This window comes from Phasianus colchicus, chromosome 5 (assembly GCF_987193195.1).
Source record: "Phasianus colchicus chromosome 5, bPhaCol1.hap1.1, whole genome shotgun sequence".
Taxonomy (NCBI): domain Eukaryota; kingdom Metazoa; phylum Chordata; class Aves; order Galliformes; family Phasianidae; genus Phasianus; species Phasianus colchicus.
The window spans coordinates 53,749,423-53,776,879 of NC_143440.1; the positions used below are offsets into that span (position 1 = coordinate 53,749,423).

The 27,457-nt window shown below is 43.4% G+C and overlaps 1 long non-coding RNA gene across 1 annotated transcript in view; it reads right to left on the bottom strand.

The window, feature by feature from the left end:
• Positions 1-733: 733 nt before the first annotated feature.
• The window catches only part of LOC149917934 (uncharacterized), an 89,379-nt gene continuing 62,655 nt past the window's right edge, over positions 734-27,457 (bottom strand). Inside the window, exons 2-9 of the long non-coding RNA XR_016467364.1 lie at positions 11,150-11,323; positions 10,928-11,053; positions 9,661-9,795; positions 8,622-8,683; positions 4,778-4,986; positions 1,740-1,933; positions 1,298-1,603; positions 734-818 (exon numbers count right to left, since the gene is read on the bottom strand). This is a non-coding gene — a long non-coding RNA (uncharacterized LOC149917934). The remainder of the gene's footprint in view (positions 819-1,297; positions 1,604-1,739; positions 1,934-4,777; positions 4,987-8,621; positions 8,684-9,660; positions 9,796-10,927; positions 11,054-11,149; positions 11,324-27,457) is intronic.

Here is a 27,457-nt window from a genome sequence, read left to right on the forward strand (position 1 = left end):
CAATGTATCCTTTGTGCTGTTTTGTGAAGCTGTAACCAATTAGTTGATACTGTCTTCTTCCCTTAGCCTATATTAGACACAGTCCTCCCTCCAAGTAAAATGAGAAGCTGAACAGACTGGTGTTCCTTCCCAGTCTCTGGTACATAGAATCATCACAGCCAGAGTGTCCTGGGTTGAAAAGGACCACAATGATCATCTAGTTCCAACCCCCTGCTATGTGCAGGGTTGCCAACCAGCAGACCAGGCTGCCCAGGGTCACATCCAGCCTGGCCTTGAATGACTCCAGGAACGGGGCATCCACAACCTCCTTGGGCAACCTGTTCCACTGAGGATCAGTGTGGAGCAATCCCAACCTGTTCCACACAAGGATCAGTGTGGAGCAATCCCACCCACTTCAATGTGTGGGAGCATCCCCTTCCCCAGGTAGGGCCAAGCAAGCCGATGCAAGCTGAGGTCAGCAAGATGTGGACTTGCACCAGACCCTGCTTCAGTGTCAGTGGAAGGATGAGCATAAAGACACGCACATAGGTGATGCTGGGACATGGAGCCCCCGCTCCCATGTGGGGCAAAGAGGGGTGTTCTGGTCTCCACTCTGTACTTGAAGAGGCTCAGGGTGAACCCTGTTCCCTGAACACCTGCACAAGGAAAGAGGGCTGGCTGTTACCAAACAACACAGGGAGGAAAATTTGTATTGCATTTACTTACCCAAATCAATCAGCAAGCAAGAAACTTCTGTTTGTTTTTTCAATTCTTTCTTTACAATGGAAAATCAGTGGTTTCTGAAAAGGGTGGACAGTTTTCTTTCTTTCTTTCTCTTCCTGGACAATATAAACACATACATTTATTTATTTTATTTTAAATCAAAAGCTTTTGTTTTCCCACTTGCCTTTCTTCTCAGTCCTCTTGCCCCCTCCTCCTCCTTCAGGAAATGACACCACATCTTCTCTGAAGCATCAAAAGGCAATGTTTATTTTTTAAGTGCAAGGGTAAAAACAATGACCGTATATTTACATTTTTCCCTTCCTCTGGTAAGTGCAACATGACTTTAAAAGCCCCTCATGACAATCCCTACAGAGAAGAGTCTGAAGGCTCATGGGGTCCCAAGCTTGCTGATCCCATGGAAAAGATGGAGTGTTGCTTGAAAGGAGCACAAGGGTGGTGGATCACAGAATCATAGACTGCTTTGGGTTGGAAGGGATCTCGAAGATCATCTAGTTCCACCCCCCTGCCATAGGTAGGGTTGCCAACCACTATATCAGGCACCAGCTCAGGATTCCCAGGGTCCCATTTAACCTACCTTGGACACCTCCAGGAGTGGGGCAGATCCCAGATGTGACAGCTGCTTTGGCTGATGTGACAAGTGCTGCTGTTGAGCGGCTGTGGTCTGCTTCAGTTCTTTGCCTGCCTCCATGTGTAATTGATGCAGGGTGCAGCAATGTCCTGCAGCAATGTCCTGGATCACACATGATCTGATTAACTTGTGTGAACGAGCAGGAGGTAAGGAGTTAACCTCTCCAGTTGGAGTTTGGTCCCACTGCTGGTGCACTAGAGAACTGAGCCCCCTGACACTTGCTCTCTCTCCAAATTGCATTAGTCTTCCAGGCTCCACAGGGAAAAAGGAAGGGAAAAAAGGAAGAAGAATGAGATGCCCCCACAGCCTGCTCAGACAGCACTTACAATCTAGTTAGAAGCATTCAGAGACTTGCCCCCCTCTGCTGCAAGGCAAGATGGGGACTTACTCAGCTGCAGCAGCTCATCAGTCTGTGTCCCCATGGCAGACCCCAGCCCTGCAATTATTGGGGCTGCAGAACGAGCTGCAGGGTTGGGAACTCTCCCGAGGACTGGGGAAGCTCCAACGTGGTCACAGAGACATGGCCAGGTCCCCACGCTGTTCAGCAGGAAGGGTTTTGTGTCTGTCTTTTGCTGCAGTCTCCTTTAAAAACACAGCCACACATTTTAATTAAGCCTTCGGTGTCTATTTTCAACGCCAGATGTCTCAGTGCCGCTGTCCTTTCTTTTTTAATCTAATTTGATTGGGAATGTACTTGGCTGTATCCTATATATGACAAAAGTTTTTTTTTCTCATTGCTTCAAATTATTTTTCCAATCATGTTCTATATACTGTGCACGGGGGTGAATTATAAGGAGTTAGGCAACATACATGGTGTTAATTAGGATGGGGACGTAGAAGGCAATTTATCCATGACTCCAGGGAAACCTTTATGTTATGCTTATAAAGCAAATGCAAATGGCCACGCCATACAAAGTGCTTCTTAAAAATCAAGTTACACACTGAAATAAAATACTAAGAGCAAAATTAGTTTCTTCAATTTAATTCAGTAAAACTTTAATAGCATCTGACCGCTCTCTGCAAAAGTCATTAAAAAAATTGGTAAGGAATTCACCGCTGACTGATAATGTAAAAACACGGCGGCTCAGATGCTGTGTCTAACAAAGGTCGTGGTGCAGCACAGCGCTGGAGCCCACACCTAATCCTGCACTGCAGGAATGTGCTCGCGGGCCAAAGTTAACAGCCAAAGTCGCACTGACTGCAGCGGGAGGCTGATGGAGCGCGGGAGGACGTGGGAGCTTTGATCTAGAAGGAAAGGTTCAGGGAACATTCAAAACCCAAGCTGAGCCTTATGCACACATCAGTAATTGCATGTGCTAATCAGGTAAACACTTCTGAAAATAGGACAAGCTTGAGCAGGAGCGAGGCGGTGAATTAGGCGAGCAAGTGGCTCTCTTTAATCTCCGACACTGCGATAACTGGTGGAGGGTGGTGGAAGTTTCATGGCATGCACAATAAAATACAGATGGAAATTCTCTGAAATGTCATTCAATAACTACAGACAATAGCTCGTTCTTATGAAAACTGAGCAGCTAGCAGCAGGAAGATGAGAGGGAGCAGAGCTGCCGTGCACGCCTCTGCGATGGAGGCTCAGGAGAGCACACAGCTCTGAAAAATACTCTGCAAGTGCAGCTTTTCCAGTAGGGATTTGCAGAGCTGTAACCTATCTGGTGTGTTTTCTTTTGTGTTACACGAAGGGCATAATGCGTGACTGATCACACGTGGAACTTTTCTTCTCCACTGAAGAATTTTCCACCATTTTTTGGTGATAATTAGCACTCTTTCATTAAAATGCTGTGTCCCCCCTGGACAGAGCCAACTGCGCATGTCTTATACTCTGTTCTTCATAATATTTTTAAGGTCATAAATCTTATCAATTAATATTTCAGGGTGATTCATACCATTTCCATTATGCGGTAGCCGGGCAGGATCTCGCAGATAAAAGTATTTTCTGAACAGATTCACAATAATTGCTTTTTTAAATTGCTGATGGGGGTTCTGCCACTCAAGCAGTTAAGCCTGAAAATGTGCTTAAGAGATTAAACAAGGAAAACTGAGCTGGTCTGGTAGCTGGCCCCTTTCCATATGTTGAAGAGTTGTCACTACTCCAAATGCAACGCAACGACTTAGGATTTGCCTTGGTTCATCCTGCACACAAGAGGTACAAGGTGCAGCCACTGCCATGCTCAGCCAGGCTTTGCACAGCTTCACATGCAGCCACCAGGGCAATGAGGGATTCAGCCAAGGCACACTGTGTGCCAGGCAGTGATATGGCACTTGGAAGGAGAAAGCTGCTGCCGTCAGATTCAAATTGCAAGGTTTGCAGGACCAGAGCTGCAGCCCCAGCAAGACCAGGGATGTTCCATCACTGTACGTCCAGCAGGAGGTGACTCTTCCTGTCCTTCCCAACGTGCAGCTCCCCAACCTGCTCATCCAAAAGCGCGATTTCTTATCAGGGCGGTACTTTCTGAGGGATCGTGCCCTGCACTCAGGGCTTGTTTACATAAATAAGCAGTTTGGAATCCATCATGAATCTATAATTTAGTGTGAGTGTATATGTACACATACACACGCCCCTCTGTTGTTCAATGGTGTGTATTTGTACAGTTGTATATATGTTTTTATAACTTCGTTTATAAAAATAAACAATGGGGAATTCTTTGAAGTTTCTCTGTGTGGAAAACAAAAAAGCAGATGGAATTTTTCTCTTTCTTTTTTAATATAAATACAGTTGAAATACTGCATGTTTAACTCTCCTTTCTTTTGAAGGAAAGCCTGGTGCTCAGCTCCCCTGTGTAATAGTGAAGCCAAAATTCCAGGTAATTAGAGGTTTTGGCTGCTCCCATGTCAGGTGCCCAAAGACATGTCAAAGCTGTTTGATTTCCATTCAGTGCTGTATCTAATCTCTCCTATTCCCTTTTACAGCAATTTTAGGCACTGTAATATTAAGACATTTGAAGTCATCAGTTCATCCCTGACATCTGGTTAAACGTCCTAATTTCTTAAGCCTGAACTCCCAAAGTCGACAGGGAATCTGCATAGCACTGTAGAGGATAGAAATACTTACGTTTTCCTTTTTTTATTTTTTTTATTTTTTAATTTTTTTACTCTTTCTCTCAAAATCCAGTTTGCTTTTCAGGCTGACATCTCCAAGGATGTCTTCCAAAGATTTCTGCCTTATCTGCATGGGAAGTCTGTGCAATGAAGAGTTGAGGAAGCGGGGAGCAAGCAAGTTAATTCTGTGTAAGCCCCAGAAAAGCAGAAGAGATGCAGATGAAAAGCTGTAGGTCAAAGCTGAGGGAGGAGCAGGACAACGAAGCCAACATGGGTAGGTGTTTGCAAGACAAGAGGGAAGGCAAGGAAGTGATGGTCAGAAGGGCCCAGAGTCAGAAGGCAAAGCCCAAAGCCTCTCAGTAATTAACTCACAGGGTTCTCCTTGGGGCTCCTGGTTTGCACGCACTGGACTGTCCCACTTTCCACTCTCAGGTCCTTTTGGATTTGCAGCTAAGATCTTTATGTGCCTTGTACCAATGGGACTCCATCCTCTCTAGTGCTGACTCCAGGAGGTGGCCATTCTCACTGCTCTCACAGAGCTAGAAAGATGGCAGTAAGTCCATTCTGAGGTCATTTTGTCCCTTCAAAAACAAAAAACACATACATTTATGAGGAAAATTTCTGCCTTACCACACTAGAAGAGATGATGTACCATGCAAAGGAGAAAGGTGAATGAGACAATTAGAGGGATAATCTAATGGTCGTGCTAAGAGCAGAGGCTTTGTTCTTCTGAAATTAAGCCTTGAATTTTATTCTCCATTAATAATGTAAAATTTGACTGATAAATGAAACAAAATCAGTGGTGTGGAACAGAGATAATAACGCAGGAATAAACAGTAATAACCATGCCTTGCTTTTACAAAGCTGGCCTTTTAAGTGCTTTGCAAAAAAAAGAAAGCTACCTGTAATAATGGTAATCTGCTGAGCTTTGTGAATAGCTGCTTTTTTATTCTGATCTTGCTGTACCCAACAGCTCCCTCAAATTCTACATGGCACATGTTCTTCTGAACACCAGACAACAACCGTAAGAAAATACATCATGAGGATGACACTATAAAAACAAAACATACTTGCTTTGGTCTTGAGACAATTTCATAGAATCACAGAATAGTCCGAGTTGGATCATTGGGGATCATTGAGTCCAACTCTTGGCTCTACACAGGACTATCTAGAAATTAGACCACAATGTATTGCAAGTTGACCTCTTATACTGGACAAGTCTGAGTTCTTGGGAAAATACAGGTGGCAACAAAAAGATCAGCTTTTCTCTCATAAATATTGGAGAATATTTGAAACAGTTCACCTCTAGACAGATAGCAAATTTGTTCTCATAACACCATTTATTAAAAAAAATCATACAATCTATAGTCATAAAGTCTATAAATTTCAAAAGCCACTACTTCTAGCATGCTTATTGATTATTCTAAATTAGGTCAGAGATATTCAAAAGCCCTGTGAAATTCCATTTGAAAATAAGACAATCCAAGAAATATTTCACTGAAAGTAACAGGTATTTTTGTCATAACTGATTTTTAGGGACTATACAGCACTGTTCTTACCAGTTCACATTGTTTTCCTGAAATTTAGAATCTAAAACTTTCTGGATATAAAGCAGAGACTTGGAAGTATCATAATTACACAACATCTTGATTAATAAAGAAGCAATGGCAAATTCTTGGCTGGTCTAGGCATAGCACTACCTTGTAGATCATCTCCTATCCTATCTTTGGCTATGTCTCCTAAATAGATTTTGGACCTATGCTTGGCCTTGCCTCCGGCTCTCACTTCATCTCAGTTTGCTCCTGTGGTTGGGCTCCATGCCTGGACCCTGGATCTGGTTTATCTCTTGCCCAGTCTGGGACTGTTGATGCTGTTGCCACCATCCAGCTCAGCCCACCACGTCCCAGGCTGAGGCAATCCTTGGTTGGAAGAGAAATAACTTCAGAAAATTATTTCAGTTTGTGCCTTCTTTAAAATGCTGAATTTGGCAGACAAATTATTAAAAACCAATGGGGATTTCCACTTGATTAGCTGGGACTGGCTGCAAGAGTGTATCCAAGATAAAGCGCTCCCCACTGCAGCAAAGCCCTTCCTATACAACAAGAGTCCCATCCCTTAATTAGATCAGTTCACAAATTACTTCCGAGACCTGACAGATTTTGGCCCAACAATCTTTGCACAGAGAGGGGCTTCAAGCCAGCAGAACGCCAGGAAGATCAGCAATGTCAGGCACAGTGAGTCACGCTTCCCTGGTGCTCCCACAGGAATAGCATCTCCCTCAGGTAGAAGTAGTCACACAGGCAATAAATATCTCTTAAAGCCTTTCAGCAGGGCACAGCAGAAAGCAGATTCACCAGCACTAGCAAGGCTTACATGAGGAAGCTAGTAAGATTAAGAACTGTATTAAAGGCTTTCTAACCGTGGTGCTGTACTGTGGTTATTTACATAAACACACAGAACCCAGTTCCTGGCAAACACTTGAGAAAAGTACTTGAAAAGGGGAAGAAAGAGAAAATGCTGCATTTTTTCACTCTTTTACTTTGTTTATGTGTTAGACAGGTCTTGGGGTTAGGGTTGGTCACATGAGACACTGTAAACTGATTTAACAGCAACCCAATAGAGGTGTTCCTCCACGTACACTCTCCACCTTCACCCACAGTGGTCCTAGCTTTGTGTTAACTCCTATCAGATCCTCTTGTGATTGACATACCTCGCTAAAATGTAAGAACAATACTCAGTCAGTAAAAGCTCTAATTTACAGAAGATCTACATCAGCCCCCCTGCCAGCACTAGAAGCACTGCCTAGCTGGGAGAAGCTGGGAGGAAGAGCAAGAGAGAGAGAAACACAGAGTCACTCCTGTCATCAACCTTTTGTCATAAGCAGTATGGCCCATGGCCGTACACATCAGCCAGGCAAGGAGGCCAGCACTCTCTCATGAAATTCTTCATAAAGCCCTACCAAAAAATGAGGGTGCATAAATCAGGCTATCAGTGTACTTTTCTTGTGGAGTGGAAAGAAGACTGTTCTGAGCCAAAATCCATAAAAATCCAAAAGCTCTCCAGGCTTGCTCTGGAAAGGTTGAAATCCCTCCTGAGTGTGGATGAGGGCAGACTGAACTGAAATGAGGTCCAGCCGAGGACACTTGGCTTTCAGCACAAGGCCTTGATTTCCCCAGTGGAAAGCAGCCCTGAACATCTTCCGCTCGGCTCTATTTACCTTGCTGTCCTCTCTACAGGGCTTCCACCTATACAGGGCAGGAGGAGAAAGAAAGTGGGAATATTTGTGCCAAAAGCTGCAAAGCTGCAAAGCCCAGAGCAGTTCACAGGCTGAAGAAAACTCAGCCTCTCAGATGCAAATTGCAGCACTGAGAGGGGAACTTGGAAAGATGTGAAGGGCAGCAAATCAACAGCAGGCATTAGATTTATTTGAACAAGTTTTAGACTGCAGTTGAGTGTGTATTTGTTTATAGATTCTGCTGTTTTCATCCTCTCTCACAGAGCCTGGCACTCTTTTGATAACCTTTCCACTATGAGCCTGCTGAGCCACATAAGTGCCACATCAAGCAGAGTTCAGACATTGAGATCTGTGTGCTCTCTGCACTGTGCTGAGCCCTGTGGACCACTCCTAACTCCAACCACCTCTGCTCAAGTGATCTAGCTTTCACTCCCATCGCCCTGTACTGTTTGCTTTCCTCGCTTGAAAATCTCTTCTTGCCTGCTCAAGCTTTTACGTATGGGTCCCACTCAGATCTGCCAATGCAATTGCTGGTCTCACAGCCATTTTCTGCCTTGACAGTCACTGCCTTCCTTCTCCAAAAAATCTTTATCTCTGAGCTGCAAGGAAAAATCTGTCCATAAAAAGACAAACATCTCAGCTCAGCTTCCATCTCTGCTGGAGTCAAAGGCAAGTTTGCCAATGACTTAAACAACATCAGGAGATAACACTCTTCTTTTATCTGCACATTAATGGTCTTCTGCTGCCAATCTCTCCCCAGTGAGACAGCCTTATCAGTCCCCACACAGTGCGCAAGGGAACAATTACTTATGCTTCTAACACAAGATAGGGCCATCCAGGATTTTTCCATTGCCTTGGATGGGCTTACTGTATGCTAACGCACAAGTAATTTGAACATCTGCTTTGATTTCACACAAAGACAATAGGATTTTGATTGGAGGATAAAAAGGAAACTGGAGAAGCAAGCGTCCTTGCACTCACCAGGATGACTGAGGACAACCTCCACTCCAGGCTAAGGTGTGCAGCTGTATTGTAGCAGATGTCTGTAGATTACAGAACAGGACAAGGGATTGAGGAAATCAACTCCAGCCTCCTACACAGTGATCACTGCCCAAGGACAGAATCCCAGAGTAGCAGCTTGAGTTAAGGAAGCAAGGGGAATTAGGAACAAATTGTAATGTGGAAGACTATGGCCATCTCCATATTTAAATAATTCTTGCTCACAATATGCATAAGGAGTGATTACATAAAATATGAGACGGAACATATCACCATCTGCAGGGTCAAACCTGAAACCTTAGTCCAAGACAAGTTCCAGGTAACACTCACTGACCAAAAAGCTTTCAAGACTCTTCTTGTGCAGAGAGTCAATGAGCCAATCTACAGATTTATGTATCCAAAACAAAACAAAACAACCAACCCCTAAACAAATGATTTAGAGATATAAGTTCCCCATTATTTCATGCTTATATGACAAGCAAAATCTTCAGAAAATATGTACGGTTATTTTAGAAATAACATAAGAATTAAGTAATGCAGTCTTTATTAGTTTCATTTTTGGCCGTATATAGCAATTCCAAAGTTGTGGAAACAAAAAAAGCCTACCTTACTACTTGGATGATTTCAATACATAGTGCTGCTGGGATTTGGGAAGCTATATATACAGGTACTGGGTGTGCTGCACACCAGGATGTATATGCACTTTTCATCCCAAATCCATTCAGGATATTAAAGAAAAATGGGAGGGGGTGTGTATATCAGAGTCACTGTTTACACAGGATTCTCACCTTGCATTTACCCAACCAATGGACCAGCACTAAGCCTCCTTTCATCCATCATCACTGTAACCCAGTTCAAAGCATCATTCCCAAACGCAACCCAGAAGCTTAGAACCTTTCTTTGGATGGAGGTTTGGCCTCAGATAAATACTATTTGTCAAAGGAGCTATGCCAAACATCAGTCCTCAGGTCTGCATGTGTACCCACACCTACACGTGGCAGAAAGAGGTGTTACCACTTACTGCTGAAGCTCTTTACACTGCCTACATGCAGGATGACCCTGCTCTCAATCGCTGCAGATTCTGTTAAATGCTAACTGAAGGAGCCAAAGTTTCCCACGTGGGTGTTCTCTTTCAGATGAATTCTGCAATCCACACCTAGGGGGGGGAAAGGCAGGAAAAAAGATGTTTGTTTTTCACTCAGATTTAAAAATCCTTAGGAAACACTTGTTTGGAAGCTCATATTTGGGGGCAGGAGCTTGGCAGCAGCAGCTGAGGGCAGGAGTTTAATCAAAGACATGCTTCTCACACCCCCACCAGATTAAAAAACTTTGCCCATATTTAGCCAAGTTTATGCTTGAAAGATAACCAGCTCAAGAGGCTCACGCTCACATTTCAGAGCCTGCCCTCCTCGCCTGAGCAAAATGGGTGTGAGTGAGCTTTTCCCTGACCCCCATAGCTGTGGCATGGGCTGAAAGCAAGGACATCTCCCCCTCAATCTTTCAGCTGCATTTTTATGAGTAAATTAAGCAGCACCAAGGCCTGTAGCACAGTCTATAGTGTTTAATTATTAGCATGCTCCCTGGCACAGTTTTGGCTTGTCCTAGGGAGTACTCTCAGAGACTGTGTCTGGGCAGGGTTCAGGGAGCAGCACTTGCCAAGGGCTGTTCCCAATAGGCAGAAAGGATAAAGCCATCCTGTTATGGGAGGAAGAGAGTTTAGCTGTATGGACACGAGCCAGGCTGTGCCACTTGCTCTTAGTGCCAGAAAATGGGCTCTGGCCCAGTTTAATTACAATGAAGACATATAATCAGCAACTCCTTCTCTGTCAGGTGCTGGCACTGAGGAAGAAGGAAAATCAAACTGTGGAGAGAGGAAAGCTGGAGGCACTGGAGAGGAAGGGATGGCAGAGGGTGAGGGTAATCTCAGAGCTGGAGTTTGTGACAGGAGGAAATGGGAGTGGGAGCTGGGCAAGGGAAAATGAAGGAATGGATGGGAATAGATAGGTCACGAGGAATGGTTTGGAAGGGGATGGGAATTGCTACTTATTAAGAGAAACACAATGAGATTGCTAATGAAAAATGCAGAATTAAATGATGGAAAGAAAAGAAAAGATGAGATGCGGAAATCGACAGCTCAGGAGAACGGAGAAAAAAGCCAATCGGGCCTTTGTGCAAGCATAGGCTTAGAAAGGTGACAATGTCTGTCCTCCAGGGTATGTGCTGATTCCAAAAAAGAGCCCATGCTTTGTCAGATTTCAAGCATTGCTCACACACTTCTAAATCTTTACCTGTGGTTTTCACCTGTGTCAGGTCTCATTCTTCCACGAGCAAGTTAATCTTCCCATTTCAGCAACCTCATGGTCGGAGAGAAGAAATGTCAAAAGCAGTTAAGGCAACCAGCCCTGTATGTAACCCTGAGAGAAAACACGAAGCAGCCATTTCCATCAATAACTCCCTAGGGAGGTTCCCTTAAAGGTATCCTCGAAGGACTGTTTTAATTAACCATTTACCTGCTGCTTGTTGCCTGAGGCTTCCAGTAGCTGACAGTGCAGTCACTTTAGCATCACTTGTCACCAGCAATATGAGCAGTCCAGGCAGGATACACTTACAGTCTTTGATTTCTGTTACCAGAAGTACAAGTTCCACTGGGGTAAAAATCCATACTGGGGAACCATCAGAGTCACCTGACATATGAAACACAAGGGGAGACCTCAGACACTGCTACTATAACATAAATACATCCTTTTAATTTTCTTTCTTTTTTTTTTTTCCTTTGTAACAGAATATTTTACTGACCCTGCAAAAGAGAAATCCTCTTAGCATGATCACTAGCCAAACAAAAAAGCAAAAAGCTCCCACTGCTATTGTGCTTGGAATATAGTAGTCAAGGTTAGCACATAATAGCTAAACAATATGCATTTGAAAGCCGTCAGGAGAATAGCACTTTGTTCTAATGAAAAGGATTGAAATGTTTTCTGCTGTCTGCCTTGACACCTCGTGTTACAATACTCGGAATTACTTCAGTCAGGAAAGCTGTCACATCACTCAGAAAGTGCCTATAGAGCACCAGCACCTCCACAACAGCGCACCCGTAAACAGGAGTTCGTTTTTATCTTCTATCCTTGCCAGAGCCAAATTTGCTTGGAGACTGCCAGAGGAAAGTGGCTTTCTGGTGCATTAGTATTTTTTTTTTCTTTTATGATTGCTCCTTTGGCACCACATCAGTGTGGGTCATAACAGCACTAGGCGAGTTCAGCAGGAGCATCTCCCATGTGAGTGTTTGCTCATGCACTGTCCTGCCATTTTAAGCCAGGATTTTGCCAGTTATTTCAAGAAGGATGGACATTCTGGTCCTGACTATATCAGGTTGGAAGCAATTACAGCTACAGGCTGTGCCTGTGTTGCTATCAGGGAGGTGTTTTATAATGGAGGAACTTTCCTTAGTGGGGAAAGCCCAGCTCTGTAGCAAGGAGGAGGTGTGGTGAAACTGCATGAAATGCTGTTGGGTTTTAGAAATACTTAAGCGCAGTCAGAAAGCAATTACCCTTTCAGGTGTAAATCAGTTACATAAGGGCATTCTGGCTTATAGAAACAGCTTCGAGCAAAACGCTGCTGGTTTGGAGGGCAGTTAGCGAGATCTGTAATTAAAGCAGTGCAGAAGTCATTCCTTCTGCCCTCCTTCCACATCACTGAAGACAGCCATGGCCATTCTCATAGAATTACTGCACAATACTGAAAAAGAAAAAAAAAAAAAAAGTAAAAATAAAGTGTTATGGAGAAGCATAAAAGCAAAGCTCTCTAAACCAAAATGAAAAAGAAAAAAAGAGGACAATGACAAAAAAAATGTATTTAGTCACTTCTTATGGGACAAGATTCAGTTTCAACTTGGCTAGTGTTTCATTCACACACGTGAGCTGCTGTCCTGCACTTAGCATTGCTAGGGAACCTAGCAATCCTACTTATCACTGAGGCAGGGCAGCACAGGGTACACAGAAGCACTGAATCAGATATTTAGGGACCTGAGAGGTCAAAGACAGATACTAAACCCTGACACCCACAGAGTTAGGTAGCAGCAGGTTAACGTTACAGTTACAGGACCTAATTTTACCTCTGTTGTGCTCTGGGCACCAAAATCCTTGTCTGGAAAAAGCTTCAGCCTAAGCACGCACTTTCCCAGAACAAAGCATCCCTCCTATTTTCATTTCCAACTGAGAACCATCTACCCTCTCTCCCTATCTAGCCGAAACTAATCAGCCCCACATGTCTCTGCTATGCAGTAGTAATTGCCCTCAACCTCAAGGCAAGGTTTTCACACCTAAGCCAAGGGTAAGTCAACAGAAAAACCTTTGCATCTACCAGCAGCAGGGCTGACTGCTGGCTAGCAAGCCAAAGCTAGGGAAACTCTGATAGCCAAAAAAGAGGCACAGTTACACAGCTGTTAAATGGTTCCTTACCCAGCTTCAGCATGACTCTGTCATGTGCTTCCATCTGACCCACTAGATATCCCCTGCCCATCTGAATGCTATTTCCACTGCCTCCCTCTGTTGACTTTAGACGTTTTCCCAGCAAACAATCCAGCACTGACATCCCAGAGAGTTGACAGGGAGGTCTGTCAGGCGGCAATTACTGAACTTCCTTCTTCGAAATGGAGCTGCCTTCACAACCACGGGGAAAAAATCCAGCCTGTGCTCCACTTTGAGTAGCTCCTAGAAAAGCAGAGAGTTAAGAACAAAGTTCTCTTCACTCATCAGAAAACAAAACCTTACATTTCAACTCAGTGAAAGAATAAAGTACTTTCATTTCTCTTTTCCATTGCAGAGGATGGTGCTAATAATAATAACTGAGAAAAAAAAAGTGTTTGTGGTGAATGTTCTTTCTTTCTTTAATTTAGCTGAAATAAGGCAGCTAATTAAGGGATAATATCCATGGAGTACATCAGACAATAAATGTTTTTTGCAGGTAATTAAGAACAGTCTTTCCGATAACTACACAGTGTATTGCAAGCTTATATTCCAATGCAATGAATACAATTCCTATTTTTAACTATATAAAATATGATAATGAAGGAAGGGACAATCTTAAAAATATTGTACAAACTACAAAGCTCCTCATTCTTCACCAGAAGAATGTCCTGTAAAAAATGCCTGCATATTCCCATTTCTTAACTTGAACATGTTTCTGACATCCAGAATTCTGGAACACTGAGGAAATTCGTAGAGTCATAGAATCATCATAGAATCGTGGAATGGCCTGGGTTGAAAAGGACCACAATGATCATCTAGTTTCAATCCCCTGCTATGTGCAGGGCAGCCAACCAGCAGACCAGGCTGCCCAGAGCCACATCCAGCCTGGCTTTGAATGCCTCCAGGGATGGGGCATCCACAGCCTCCTTGGGCAACCTGTTCCAGTGCCTCACCTCCCTCTGGGTGAAAAACTTCCTCCTAAAATTCAGAATAGGATAGGACAGGACAGGGTAGGACAGAATAGTTTAGTTGGAAGGGACCTTCAAATATTATCTTGTCCACTTCATTGCTAATCAAAAATTAAAGCATATGATTAAAGGCACTGAGTAAATGTGTCTTGAACTGAGAGGTAGTGGGCACCAACATCCTTGTTTGGAAGCCTGTTCCAGTGTTTGACCAGCCCTGCAGTAAAGAATTTTTACTTATGTCCAGTCTGAAGCTGCCCTGGCACATCTCTGTGCCATTCCCATGTGTCCTATCATCAGTTACCAAAAAGAGGAGCCCTGCATCTCCTCTCCATTCACCCTCCTCGGGAAGTTTTAGAGAAAGGAAGTTGTATTTTGAGATATTTTGCTATCAAAGATAACCATTAGATTAGCTATTAAATATAGTAACAATAACAAATACAGGAAATTGTGTGTATGGGGGGGGGGGGGGAATAATAGATGTAACATAGATGTAACATAATAGATGTAACATAGATGTAACAAAGAAAATATTGTCAGGAAAAAGACTTTTTTATGCTGTCACTTTTTCTCAAGTGTCAGAGTTCATAGGCAAAAGCTCGAGTTTGCTGATGTTGCCATTTTCCTGGCCACACACCACCTCAGAGGATATTGCTCACCAGGTAAGAGGCTCTAGGCTCAGTTCCTACCTCCACTCTTCTGTGGACTACTTGCCTCACCTCAGGCAAATCATTAAGCATCTTCCAGCCTTCATTTGATCTCAGGAGTCAGGGTACTATTTATTTTCTCCTGTCCTTGCCTTGTTTGGTTAGCTTGTACGCTCTTTGAAGAAAGATCTGCCTTTTCCTCATTTAAATAGCACCTCCCAGGAGGGCAATAGCTTCATCTTGTTTGTACGTACAAATAATGAATGGCATTCACCTGAATGTGCTTGCAGTCACCTTCAGTTCTTTGCTGATGTGATCTTGTGCTATGGAAGTAACTTCATCCTTTGAGAAACTGTGCACCACAATCCCCTAACCCAATCTTTTCCCTGTTTCGATAAAGCAGTTTTGACAAATGGGATCTTACTAGCAAAACTAGCAGCAGCAAAATGAAAAATAATGAGGCTAGGAAGCAGCAAGAAGCACAGGCACTATAGCCTGAATGAAGGCATGGTGTTGCACGCCAAGGGCAATGCCTGTCGGATATTACCCTTAAGCTGCCAGCACTGCTGAGCACCTGTTAAGTAAGACTTATGGCTGGTCTGCAGGGACAGCACAGAGACTGCTCCTGCTCATTAAGTATGCAGGGCAGCAAATGCAAAAGTGGGAGACTACTACATCACACCTTCTGACAGACCAAATAAAACCAACTGAAAGCCATGATAACATCACTACTGCCTCTGGATCAAGCAGCTGGGAGAACGGTGCTGCCCTTGCCAAGGCAGCCAACAGCCATAACCAACACAGGTTTCAAAGGGGTCACAACTTGGTGTCTGAACTTTCAATTCTAGCTCCTTGTTTTAAAGGAAAGATTTGTTAAACTTGGCTTATTTTGCTAACAGTAAATGGAAGTGAGGGGGGCAGTGAGGAATATCTCATCGGTGCTTCAAAGTTATGGCAGAATAAGAGAAAAATTCACGAGCCATCTTTCATCAGCCCTTTCTTTAAGAAGTATCATCTTTTTGGAGAGAAAATGGCATCGTTTTGGCAGAAGGAAAAACAAAGACAAAACCTGCTCCTTCAGCATAGTGAACTTTCAAGGGTGGAGTTGGGTGGAGAAATGCATATAGCAAAGTCAAGGGCAGCAGGACCCTGGGATGGTCCTTCCCATGAACCATGAGTTTTCCTGAACATCCCAAGACTTCCTCACATTTACCTTCACAGCCCACACTGGCCTATCTCCCAGACCAGCCCCTGAGCGGGCTGAGGAGCAATAAACATCAAATCCAAAGCCTGTTGAGGGATTCACAGGCATCCCACTGGGGGACATGTCTAGGGAAGGCCAAAAGCAGATTCTGGGTAGAAGCTTGCTCAGCCATGGCTGATCAAAGAGGATTTTTACATCTCAAGTGATGGCCAGATTATGCAGATTATGTACCATTTTCAGGTTACAGCTTGAAGGAAGAAGAGACACAAAGCACAGGTGAACCGTCAGTGTGCAGCTGAGCCTCCCATATCCAGACGGAGGTTCTGCTTAAAACCTGAGCCAAGTTTTATTCCAAATTGAGCTGAAGATCTAATTCTAAATTTCTAAGTTCAAAACCTTTGCCTCCCATCCAGCTGCAGGAAAAATACAAAAATATAGGGGCAGTGCCATTTGGGCATTTCCCAAAGGGGAAGCTGCATCCAGACCATCAGACTTAACAACTGTCAAAAGGACAATGAAAAATCACTTTAACTTTCAAGAGTAACAGATTGCCCATCAGGTACAAAGTCCAATCTGCCCTCCTCTTAATGTTAAATGAGTGCATGTCAACAGAGCTGCTTTTGTGTTGGGTTTTGTTTAAACTGGTGTAGCTTAGTTCACCAGCCCCGGAAACTTGTCCTTTCCACCCCACCCCCTTCACTCTCTCAGAGGCAGCATCAGAGATTTTTAACATGCATCTTCTGAATGCTGTCCATCAAACTTATCCCATTCCTTTTCTTCATTCAGTTCAGCCATGCTTTCCTGTGGATATGCACATGCCAACAAAGAAGCTAGAGAAGGGCTCAAAAGAAGACCGTGGAGGCAAAGGGACCCCAAAAAGTCTTGTTGCTGCTGTTGTTTGATTATTCAAATGTTCACAGATTGTCAGGAAACTGGACAGGTAATGCCTTTTCTAAACAGAGTCCTTAATTTGGAAAAAATACTAAAAGCTCAGCATTTCATGCTTCTACTGAGATACGCCTCTGGCCACCCTTTTATTTTTCATTCTATCTTTTCTGAAATATTACATTCAAGAGAATACATTGCCTTCAAATCATGTACACATGCATGTTTATTAAGTCATTACCATAGCCTTAAGTCCATAAAATCACTGTGGACTGCAATACCACATGTGCATCCAACAATTAGATGAATAAATTAACCCTGAAAAATCTCAGCTTGGGGTGAAAGAGAACAAGCTGTACTGTGTAAGTTGGAATGAGACTCCCGAAAAGAGACATCATTCTGTATTTAAAAGACTTCTACCTGGCTGAAGCTCCAGGGAAAGAAAAAGAAAAAAAAAAAAAAAAGTAGCTAATCATACTGATGATTACCAATAGCTTGAAATTTCTGAAGTAAAAAGAGGAAAAAAATTAGTAGAAAACAAGGAGCTGGCAGAGCACACCGTTCCAAAGTGCATTACTCCGTCAGTGTCATTTTCTATGCGGCAGTGTTCTTTCAATTATATTTTCTCCTCTCTTCCTCCCTGGAAAGAAAATTGGCAGAAAAAGTTGCCTGCAGGATCAGAGAGGGGTATTTTTATCAACCTACAACTAGATTAAAATGCTTTATCTGAAATGCAGCAGAGGACTGGCCTAAATTAAATCCCATCTCCCTTTGCTTCTCAGCTCTGAAGGAGTATCACACAAAGGGGCATTTGCTTAATTTGTATTATTTTTTAATTTCTGTTGGTTTTAGTTTGCACTTGCACATGTTACCCATGCAAAAATGAACAAGGGAGGGATCAGAGGGCTAGCTACATAGTGAACATCCAGGGATGCTGAGATGGGATGCTGCTGGATTCCGTACAGGGGTGGGTCAAGCCCAAAACTCCAAGGGGCACCTTGCAGCAAGTGTACTGTTAACCTGGACACTGGTTTTCCATGCTTGCTGTAGTGCCCTCTTTACCTCCACAGAGAGCACTCACATGGCAGAGCATTTGCAGAACCTGAGCTTGCATGAATTTTTAATGGTATTAATAATCACTGTTTGCAGTTTTGCACTGTAGCATGACTACCAGAGAGCGTTTAGTAACTAGGTCACCAGAAATGTCCTTCATCACCATGCCCATCACCTTACTGACATAATCACCAGGTGCTAATTGTACCCACACACACGTGCTCGCTTAATTACACCCATTACCCTCTTTCACCTGCACAGCCCCAATGCCCAGGGGTGGTGATGTTGCAACACAGATACAGCTGGATAAAAATGGGAAAGAGGTAAATAAACAAAGACAGGAAACAGAGATTGAAAAAGGAGTGCCTGAGTAGGTGTCACTGCTACCTAACTTGTTACTTCATGTGGTCAGGCACTGGAACAGGCTCCCCAGGGCAGCAGTCATAGCACCAATCTTGCCAGAGTTCAAGAAGCATCTGGACAAAGCTCTCAGATGTAGAGCCTGATTTTTGGGTGGTCCTGTGTGAAGCCAGGAGTTGGACTTGATGATCCTTAAGGATCTCTTCCAACTTGGGATATTCTATGATTCTGTGATGAACCCCTGGGGCTTTTCCAGGAAGGGCTGAAAACTTTCAAGTCTCCTCCTTTCCACCTTTCTGAAGGGACTACACCGCTGAAGATGGAGTAAAGGATCTGCAGGAGTCCTGTCCAGGATACCTGTGGATGGGTGTTCCAATTTCTTTACTATTGGCTTCTCTGGCTCCATCCCATGTCAGAGCAGACAGGAGCAAATAGCTATTAATTCGGCTCAGCAGCAATTGCTGTGCACAGTGGCTTGGGCAGAGAATTTTCATTTCATTTTCATACATCATTTACAGCTTGCTGCAGCCATTCCAGAAAGTCAGCACCAATCTCCATAAGTTAACATGGAACAAACAGGAAAGGAGATAGAATTCTGCTGTTGTTACTTAAAAGTCTTGTCATGTCTGGGCACATTTGGTGCTACCACTGATTTCATTTCCAATATATTTCTCTGATATAACGAAGTCATTTTCTCGAGAATATACAAGAGAGGCCTGGATGGCATTAATGTAGAGGAAAAAAAAAGAAGAAAACAAACACATCCAATTTGCTTGTAACAAACCTATTTTCTGTATTGCCCTTTGCTTGTTGCTGGGTACTTTTCCCTTGCATTTTATGTTAATCTGATGTGCCGGATTCCAGTTTTCAACACTGCTGTAATGAAATCCTTGCATGTCCTCAAGGAACAAGTGGAATTTCTCCAGATTTATAAGTGTGACAGAGATGAGGACAGGCCCGGATCTTGTCTCCAAGCTCCTCCTGCTTATTCCTCACTTGAGACTGCTTTAAAAAAAAAAAAAAAAAAAGAAAAGAAAAAATACAGGTTAAGTGTGCTCTAAAAATATCCAGCAGTCCTTCTGCACCCAAGTTTAGATAATCATATCTGTGTCCTTTAATCATTTATCCTCTCTGCTTCAGTTGCACAGTCTGTGAAGAGAAGTACAATAATAACTCCTTTGCAGCCTCCAATGGCTATAAGGCGGATTAATTAGTTAATGTTTGCACAGTACAGGGGCCAGGCCCTCTGCTGATTTATGCTTGATGCGTGTCAGCTGGGGTGGATTAAGATGTGAGCCAACACAGAATTGAGCCTCTTGTGAAGAACACACCAGGGTCCAATGCTACTAATTTGCCATTTGTTTAATTTTTGCTGTCTTGATGATGGCTTCACAGAGCTGGCAGGGCTTCCCACCTCTCAGTGAGCTCCGTGCCTCAGCAGCTGGATGTGTGGATGAATATCTGAGGCTGTGGATGTAGAGTCACAATAAGGAAATCCTCAGAACAAGGAGAGGTGGCACACAGCTCTTACTCCACGAGGAAGGGAATATACAGACTTTGCTTTAGAACAAACTCGGGCAGTGAAGATACTTATTTTAGTAGGAAGTGTTTCCTGTGATCTCCTATGTCTCTGATTTGTACAGATGCAAACAGTACTCTTAGGTACTTTAGTGATATTGGCAAAGAAGCAATGGTGCATGTCCCCAGGGTAAAGCAAAGCACATAAATTTGACCCTAGTTTGGGGGTTTTCCATATGAAAAGGCTTCTAGACAGTGACTGCATTTCACAGCATCAGAACATATGGCACTATTACTTGATCCACTTACCAAGGACAACACTAATGACTTTCCCTTAACCCAGCAGCATACACTGCTGAATGGTTAAAAGGATCTTCCTGTAAACAAAATGCTCAAAAGCCAGTGTGTGTACTGTTATCCTTCTCCCCTTTGCCCTTTGAATCCAGGCCAGGAACATCTCATGTATCATATGAAAGGACTGCTATAGCGAGAGCACAGTGACGGTTGTACTGATACCAGCTGCAGCACTGAGCACTGGTGTGCGGAGCAGCTCTGCTGCTGAGCTTGATTTAGTGCCTGCCCATTCCAGGAACCATGAGAAAGGCGAGAATATGGTACTATTTCCCCCGTGCAAACTCAATCCCAGTGTTGTTTTCCAGGAGGCTCAGCACAGAGCTTTCCTATAACATCCCAAGAATGATATTTGGGTGAGCTTTTTCATGGAACATGACAGATTAATCTCTGTGAAGGAACAGGGATCCTCGACACTTTAGCTATCTATGTTAGATGCCCAAAATCACATAGCATAAGTAGCACTTGTGAAATAACTGTAACTTACAGTGCACAATAATTCTGCTGATCAACAACGATAAAAACGTCAAAGTAAAGAGGGAAACAGAAGGAACAAAGCTCTGCATTTAAAACTACTGCAGCTTACATAGCAGTTTCTGTCAGGATCAGCTCTCAGGATATCTGCTTATGGGAGAATCCTGCAAGGCTCTTTGCCCTGCTGAAGTTAATAGCTAGTTAAATTTGATGGAATTAAATTCTCCTCTCCCTGCATGCATAGTGGAATAGCACACCTGTTTAGTCCCTTGTACTTGGTCCTACTGCCCTGTGCTACATGAAGTATGACCACATTCCCAGATACAGTTTTCTCTTTTTGTTGCATCAGTCACGGGTCTATAAGAACAGTTTCAATGGGTAGAATTGCTGATTGCAGGAATGGGGAAATAGATCTGCCATCAATGTTAATATTCTTTGATAAGTAGCTGTCTAGAAATCACTTCAAAGTAAAGGAAAGACATTGATGTAATTTCCATCGAGAACAGTGATAGACAGACACATGAGCAGGTAAATAGAACCCTAAGTTAGCAGGATGGCACATACATATTTATGTATAAATGCATGCTGATGCAAAAGGGCGCTTTCAACCGATACAAAGAGATGTGAAATATTTTGGTGAGTCACTCTATTAACCAGGCTCAGGATCATTAAATGAGTCAGGAATTGGTAAGCTGCAAGGAGACAACAAGCTGCTGGTGACTCTCTCATGGGGAAAAATCAAGGGACTATTTCCTGAGATTGCAAGGACAAAGAAAAGGACAAAACAGCTCTGACACAGAGTCAGAACAAAGGTGGCAGCCCAGAAAAAGTAGTCTGAAACGCTGGAGAAAAAATGAAAAATTCCAGTTCTGGCTTTAAAATAATCAGTCATAGACTGGCATAGAATGAAGGTGACGATGATTATAAAGATTTAATGTAGAATGTATTAATGAAAAAATATGAAGTCTGAGTAGTGAAGAAACAGAAAGAAACTTAAAAGTATTTGTTAAAGTAAATGTATCCATAAGTTAAAAAAAAAAGGATTAACTTTTGATGAGCTTTAATCAAAGATGCTCTAAAGGCAGACTAACATAGGGGCAACAATCAAAGATTTCTAGGGACAAAAACACCAATACCAAATCCTAGGGAAGAAAAAAGCTTGGAAAATATCCAAAGGAGATTATTGCATGAGAGACAAAATAGGAACACTGCTTCTTTATATTCCTCTTCATATTAAACTCATAGTAAACTGATGTCTTTCAAATCAACCGCAAAATAATCGATCATCAGAACGATGCGCATGTGACTGGTCTGGAAGCGTCAAAGTGAGAGTGCACCAGCGTGACCTGTGCAGTTAAAAATAGGATCATTCATCCCAGCCTTACGGCGGTGCTTAGGGGCCAAACTATGATCTCATTCTTGTTGGCTCGGAACAAAACAGGCAGAGAAAGTTTGCCTGAGGAACTCAGAACCTTAGCTGAAAAGACAAAAGGTTGAGGAATGAAACAACCCAGGGAAAATGGAGTGCTCTCCTCACATGCACCAGTACGGATCTGTATCTTTTACCATCTAGCTACCAAGAGCAGGGTAGAAGTCATTCAAACTCACACCCATTGCTTGAGCACATCTGGCAGTGGTAAAGTGCCTGTTACCTTTGCTTTGGAGGGGGGAACATAAGTCAAAACAGAGACCTCGTGGGAAGCGTCAGGATTTAAAAAACTGTAGTGTGTATTTTTTGTAACCGTGAGGAGGCTGAATGCAGCATATGTGAAAAATTAAAAGAACATCAGGCAGCTGTTGGAGGTTTGCTTGTTGTGAACTCAGCTTTGGCAGCCCCTTCTGTGAAAGGAGAGGTAGACAGAACAGGATGAAGTTTGGTAGCAGAGCCCAGTGGTCTTGTCACAGGATTTCTGCCCACTAAGAACACAGTTGCACAGCTATACCATATGCGAGACCATTACCTCGGACATATTTATGAGCCAGTCGTACTTCCTTAATTGGTTGACCTTACCTACCTTTATTTCTTAGACAACACAGGCAGAGGTGTATGCTTCTGTGGCATTTCATCATGACCTGCTGCTTACCAGAGCATAGAGAAAGCACTGAAAAGCTTCCATCTGAAAAGGTGCCTGGAAATTAAGCAAAATGGCACGCACATAGCATGCAGAGCTGAATGCTGCCCTGGCCTCTACAAGTATTCAAAGAAAGGAAAACCAAATATAAATTGCGATTAATCTTCCTGTGTTATCTCTGCCTGTGACGTGGGAACCATTTTGAAGACATCATAATCTGTTCTTCCTGTGAACAACTCTTCCTTATTTACCATCTTTATGTTATCCTGCCCACCAGTAGAGATACCTTCATTTATCCCTTCTCCAGCTTGACAACTCTTATTCTCATCGTTTTTTTCTCAAAAAAGAGCTCTTCCACATTCCATTCCTGCTGCCCATCTCTGATCATTTTCCATTTATGCTGTATCTTTTAAGAGATGAGACGTACCAGAAATGCCCATAGCACTGAAGAGTTACAAAGTCACATAAAAAAACGCTCTATATTTTGTTCTCTGTTCCTCCCCAGGCTTTTTAACATCTGATTCGCTTCTTTATCAACATCACAGATGATGTACCACGTCATTAAGGAACTAAATTTGAGATAAATAAATACAGTTTCACACAGATACAGAAGCTACTATTTGCAGCATGACCCAGGCAGCCTTAGATGTAATTGCCAACAAATTAATCCACCAAAGTGCGCTGAACCACCAAGGCTATTTAAGGTTTCATTTTGGTAAATAGCAAGCACATTACAGGAGAAGTGATCAAAGAAAATAACCTTTGACTGAGCGATCACAAGTTGATTCAGTTTAATTTAAATGGGACAGTAAACAAAAAGAGGTCTGTAATTAAAGTTCTATGTTTCAAATGGGCAAAATTTGAGAAATTAGGGGAAATAATTAGTGAACTCCACTGGACTAAAGAACTGCAAGTCCTGAATGTGGGAAAAGCCTGAGATTTCAGCCAAAAGCATAGAAACTACCTCCAGCACAACTCCCAAGGCGGGAAAACCAAAGCCTGTAAAAATTACTCCAAATTTAATAGAGTGAGTAAGCTACCTCAACAAAGGATAATAGCAATCAACCAAGAGCCAGCAAAGAATGGAAAAAAAGACAGCTCAGCAAAGGGAACAGCACTTTAGAGGTCAAGAGGCTCGAGACTAAAATGAGAAATGCCAGAAGTTAAACAGAATGAGGTCTTGCAAGGGATACAGATTTAAACAGAAACGTGCAGTTAAGACCTATGAATAAAATAAAAAATAGGGAAAGATTTTGGGCAGGTAAACAAGAGCTTAAAGACACAAAGATTCCTGCCCCAAAATTAAACGGACATCTTACAATGATTTTCCAGCAAAGATATCAGTGACAAGGAATGGCAAGATGGCTGATGATAACAAAAGGATGGGAAGGACCACATCTGAGAGGGGAAGTTAAGCACTGATAGCTTAATGCTTTCAGTAGTGTCTCTGGATTCTTGGGATTGCAGCAACTGTGAGCCAGTAAAACCAATCAGAGTTGGCAGGTAGGAGGGTCCAGAGAAAAGGAAATTGAATGGGAGATGAGGAGAATTAGGCGAGCTAAGAAAGGAGTTTAAGGTGAACTACATCTGAAGTACTGCTGAATTGTTCTCAGACACCTATCCCAATTCCAGAGGCAGTAAAGCCCCAGTGGGGCAATGGGCACTGTCACCTCTCTATACCTGTGCTTAGCTCCTCTCCAAAAATCTCCCTTCAATTCATTCTTTCATATGGGAGAACTGCACATTTGAAAAATCTTCCAAATAGTCTTGAGAAACAGCTAATGAGAATGTTCTCCTGTATAAATATTGGCTATAGGTTAGTCTCCAGAAAGGTCTGGAATAAATGGGATGACCTTTTAGTTTGGGAGAGCTTAAAATGTGAATCTTCCCATAGGGAAAATGTAAGAGAAAAGCCTCTGGGCAATTTCTCATTGCTGAAGTTCTATGCAAATACCTTTCTAAATTAGAGCAAAATTAAGTAAATTTTGTTCTGCATGGGGAGGGCACATCAGGTGGAGATGTAGTCTACCAGTCTAAGTGAGACAGTAAGTCACTTGAAGAATTATTTAGCTATCAGCTAGGAAACACATCACTCTCATTTGGCAGGGCATGCACGGCTTACAAAATATGAATCAGGTATCCATCGGAGAGGAAAATAGTGATACTTTTACAATAGTCTCTTATTTCAAGGGTGGTTAATAAGTGAGAAAAATAAACAGCCATCAATGCCAGTAGGTGCATTTTTTTTTTTTTTCCCCCTGGAGAATCCCATTAAGCACCACACAGCCCTTTCATCACATTGAAATCATAATAAAATTTTCCCCTGGCCCCAGCTGCTCTGTGTAGACTTCCAAGATGCACCCCTGTCTTCAAAGAGCCTCCCTATGAAGAACTTTGTCACCTTACGACCTTCACATGCAACATCTGTCCTACCAAATGTCCCAGTCACGGAGGCCAAGTGCTGCACAGCATCTTCTCTGGAAGATGTGCTGAAATCAGCAGCAGCTGAAAGCCCAAAGTCCTTTGAAATTTCTGGTCTCCGATACACAGCAGAGCATCAGCCATAGGGATGCCATATTTCTGTCCCAGCTTTTCCGGAAGCGTCAGACATGCTGTGCCTACGTTTCACAGATGGTCTGTGGATGGAAACATGTGGCATTTACTGTGCACATACAGACAATCTGTCCAGTGTACGGACCAAAGGCCTGTGGCTGCTGGAAGTGCTGGGCGTATCTTGTGCTCTACAGCTTGTACAAGCACATGCAGGGAATGTGTCTGAAATTTTTACTCTGTCTGAGCAGACAGAGCCTCTGAAATCCCAGAGAGAGGTAACAAATTTCTTAGCTTCAAATTCTTGGTGGAAGAGTGTGCTTGCCCACAGTGTACAATAGCCACACTCACTCCCATAGAAGACAACTGGGTCTGCAGTCACACGTATCCCAAGGTCAGTATTCTCTGTGCAAATGGGCATAAAGCTTTGACCATTTCCCCTCTGATCATGTTCTGCAGCCAACCCTTCTCACAAAGCTGTTGTAAAGAGCACACCAGGCACAAGTGAGTGGTACGTGGTCAGCCCTCACCTATCAGCCTCACACAAACTATTAAAGTTCAGAATAAGACACAGCTTCTCTCAGGTCACTCTAAGTCAGTGCTATCCAAACTTCTGGAAGGGTGGCACATCTCTAAAAAAATAATAATAAAATTAGTCTTTCTTAATATCTAGGTAATCACAAACTTATAAGTATCATGTCAAGCTGCAAGGCATTGCAAGGACCAATTGCAAAGGCAAAAAGTTGCACAGAATCTGCTCCAGCATTAGGGATGTATATGCTCCCTGATAAAGAGGAAGCCTTATAGAGCTGATCAGTATATTTGATACCCAGATATTTCAAGCAGTCCTGCCCTGAGGTTCCTCTACGAACCATCCAATCACACACCACCTCAGTTGTAGCTTGGTGGGTGGAAAGGAAGAGTGATGATAGCATATGTCTTCTCCAAAGGTTACACCTGCCAGATGGAAAGGCCTCCTGAAGATGCAGTAGCAGCTAGAGGTTACTCAGCTGCTCACCACCTCTCACTTTCCCTTCTCCACATAAAGGGCAGCTGAGCAATTACTGAAGGGAAGGAACGAGCCGCCTCTGCCTGCACACGTGAGGATCGCGTCACAGGAGCATAAATCCCGAATCAATGGCATTAAAATGCAGCCTGAAAAACATCAGCTTTGACAAAGCTTCATTAGCAGTGTTTAATCACAGAAAGGTCCCTAGTTGCCAGCTGATCCTGGAATACCCACGTGCTGCCAGCACTAGCTAAACACCACCACGGGGCACAGCAGGTACAGCAAGACCTGCCAGCAGAGGCACCCCATGGTCATGACATGTCCAGGAGCAGACCTTCAGCAGACACCTCATAACCATCTTTGGGCACCCTGCCAAGCAGCAAGGAGGAGGAAAGCAGCCCTGGATAGAGGATACTGGAGGACACTGGATACTGGAATGGGGAGTCCTGCTACAGAGCCTACATAGTGTAGTAGCACAGCAGCAGTTCTGAAGGAGACAAATGGAGGAGACCAGGGCTGAGCTCACCCACACATGCAGTCAGAAAATCACAGAATCACAGTTGGAAAGGAACCCGCAAGGATCAAGTTCGATCCCTGGCTCCAAACAGCACCATCCAAAATCCAAACCCTATGTCTGAGAGAAGTGTCCCAGCACTCCCTGAGCTCCAGCAGCTCAGTGCCATTGGCCCTTTTGGCTGCCAGGGCGCACTGCTGACTCAGATGTAACTTGCTGTCAACCAGAACACCCAAATCCCATTTCACAGAGCTACTCTACCAAAAAAGAAAAAAGAAAAAAAAAGGAAGAAAGAAAAGAAAAAAGAAAAACCTCCAATCATAAGAAAAAGAGGCTTCTACTTAACACGGAGCAAGCAAGGCATGGACCCACCCCCACCATCCCTGTCCTGAAGAGGGGGAAGGCATTGCGGTGGGACAGCCTGCTCACCAGCTGGGGGAATGAAGGGAGCCACAAAGGTGAGACCGGGAGAGGGGAAATGACTCAGGAGCTCGATGCATGAGGAATGAGAGGCATAAATGAGAACAGACACCCAGATGCTCAGAGCTGGGCAACCACAGGAGATATCCAGATTAGAACAGGCAAATAAACATGTGTGGGAGTGGGTGTCAGATCAGAGAAGCAAGGTGAGAAGAGTTCAAAAACAAGCTCTGAAAGTCCTTCATATTCTGCTGAGCTTGATGGTGAGGAAAGGAAGCCTTTGAAAGCGGTGAAGGGACAGGGTGATATAGTACCATAGCCTGCATGAAGAGA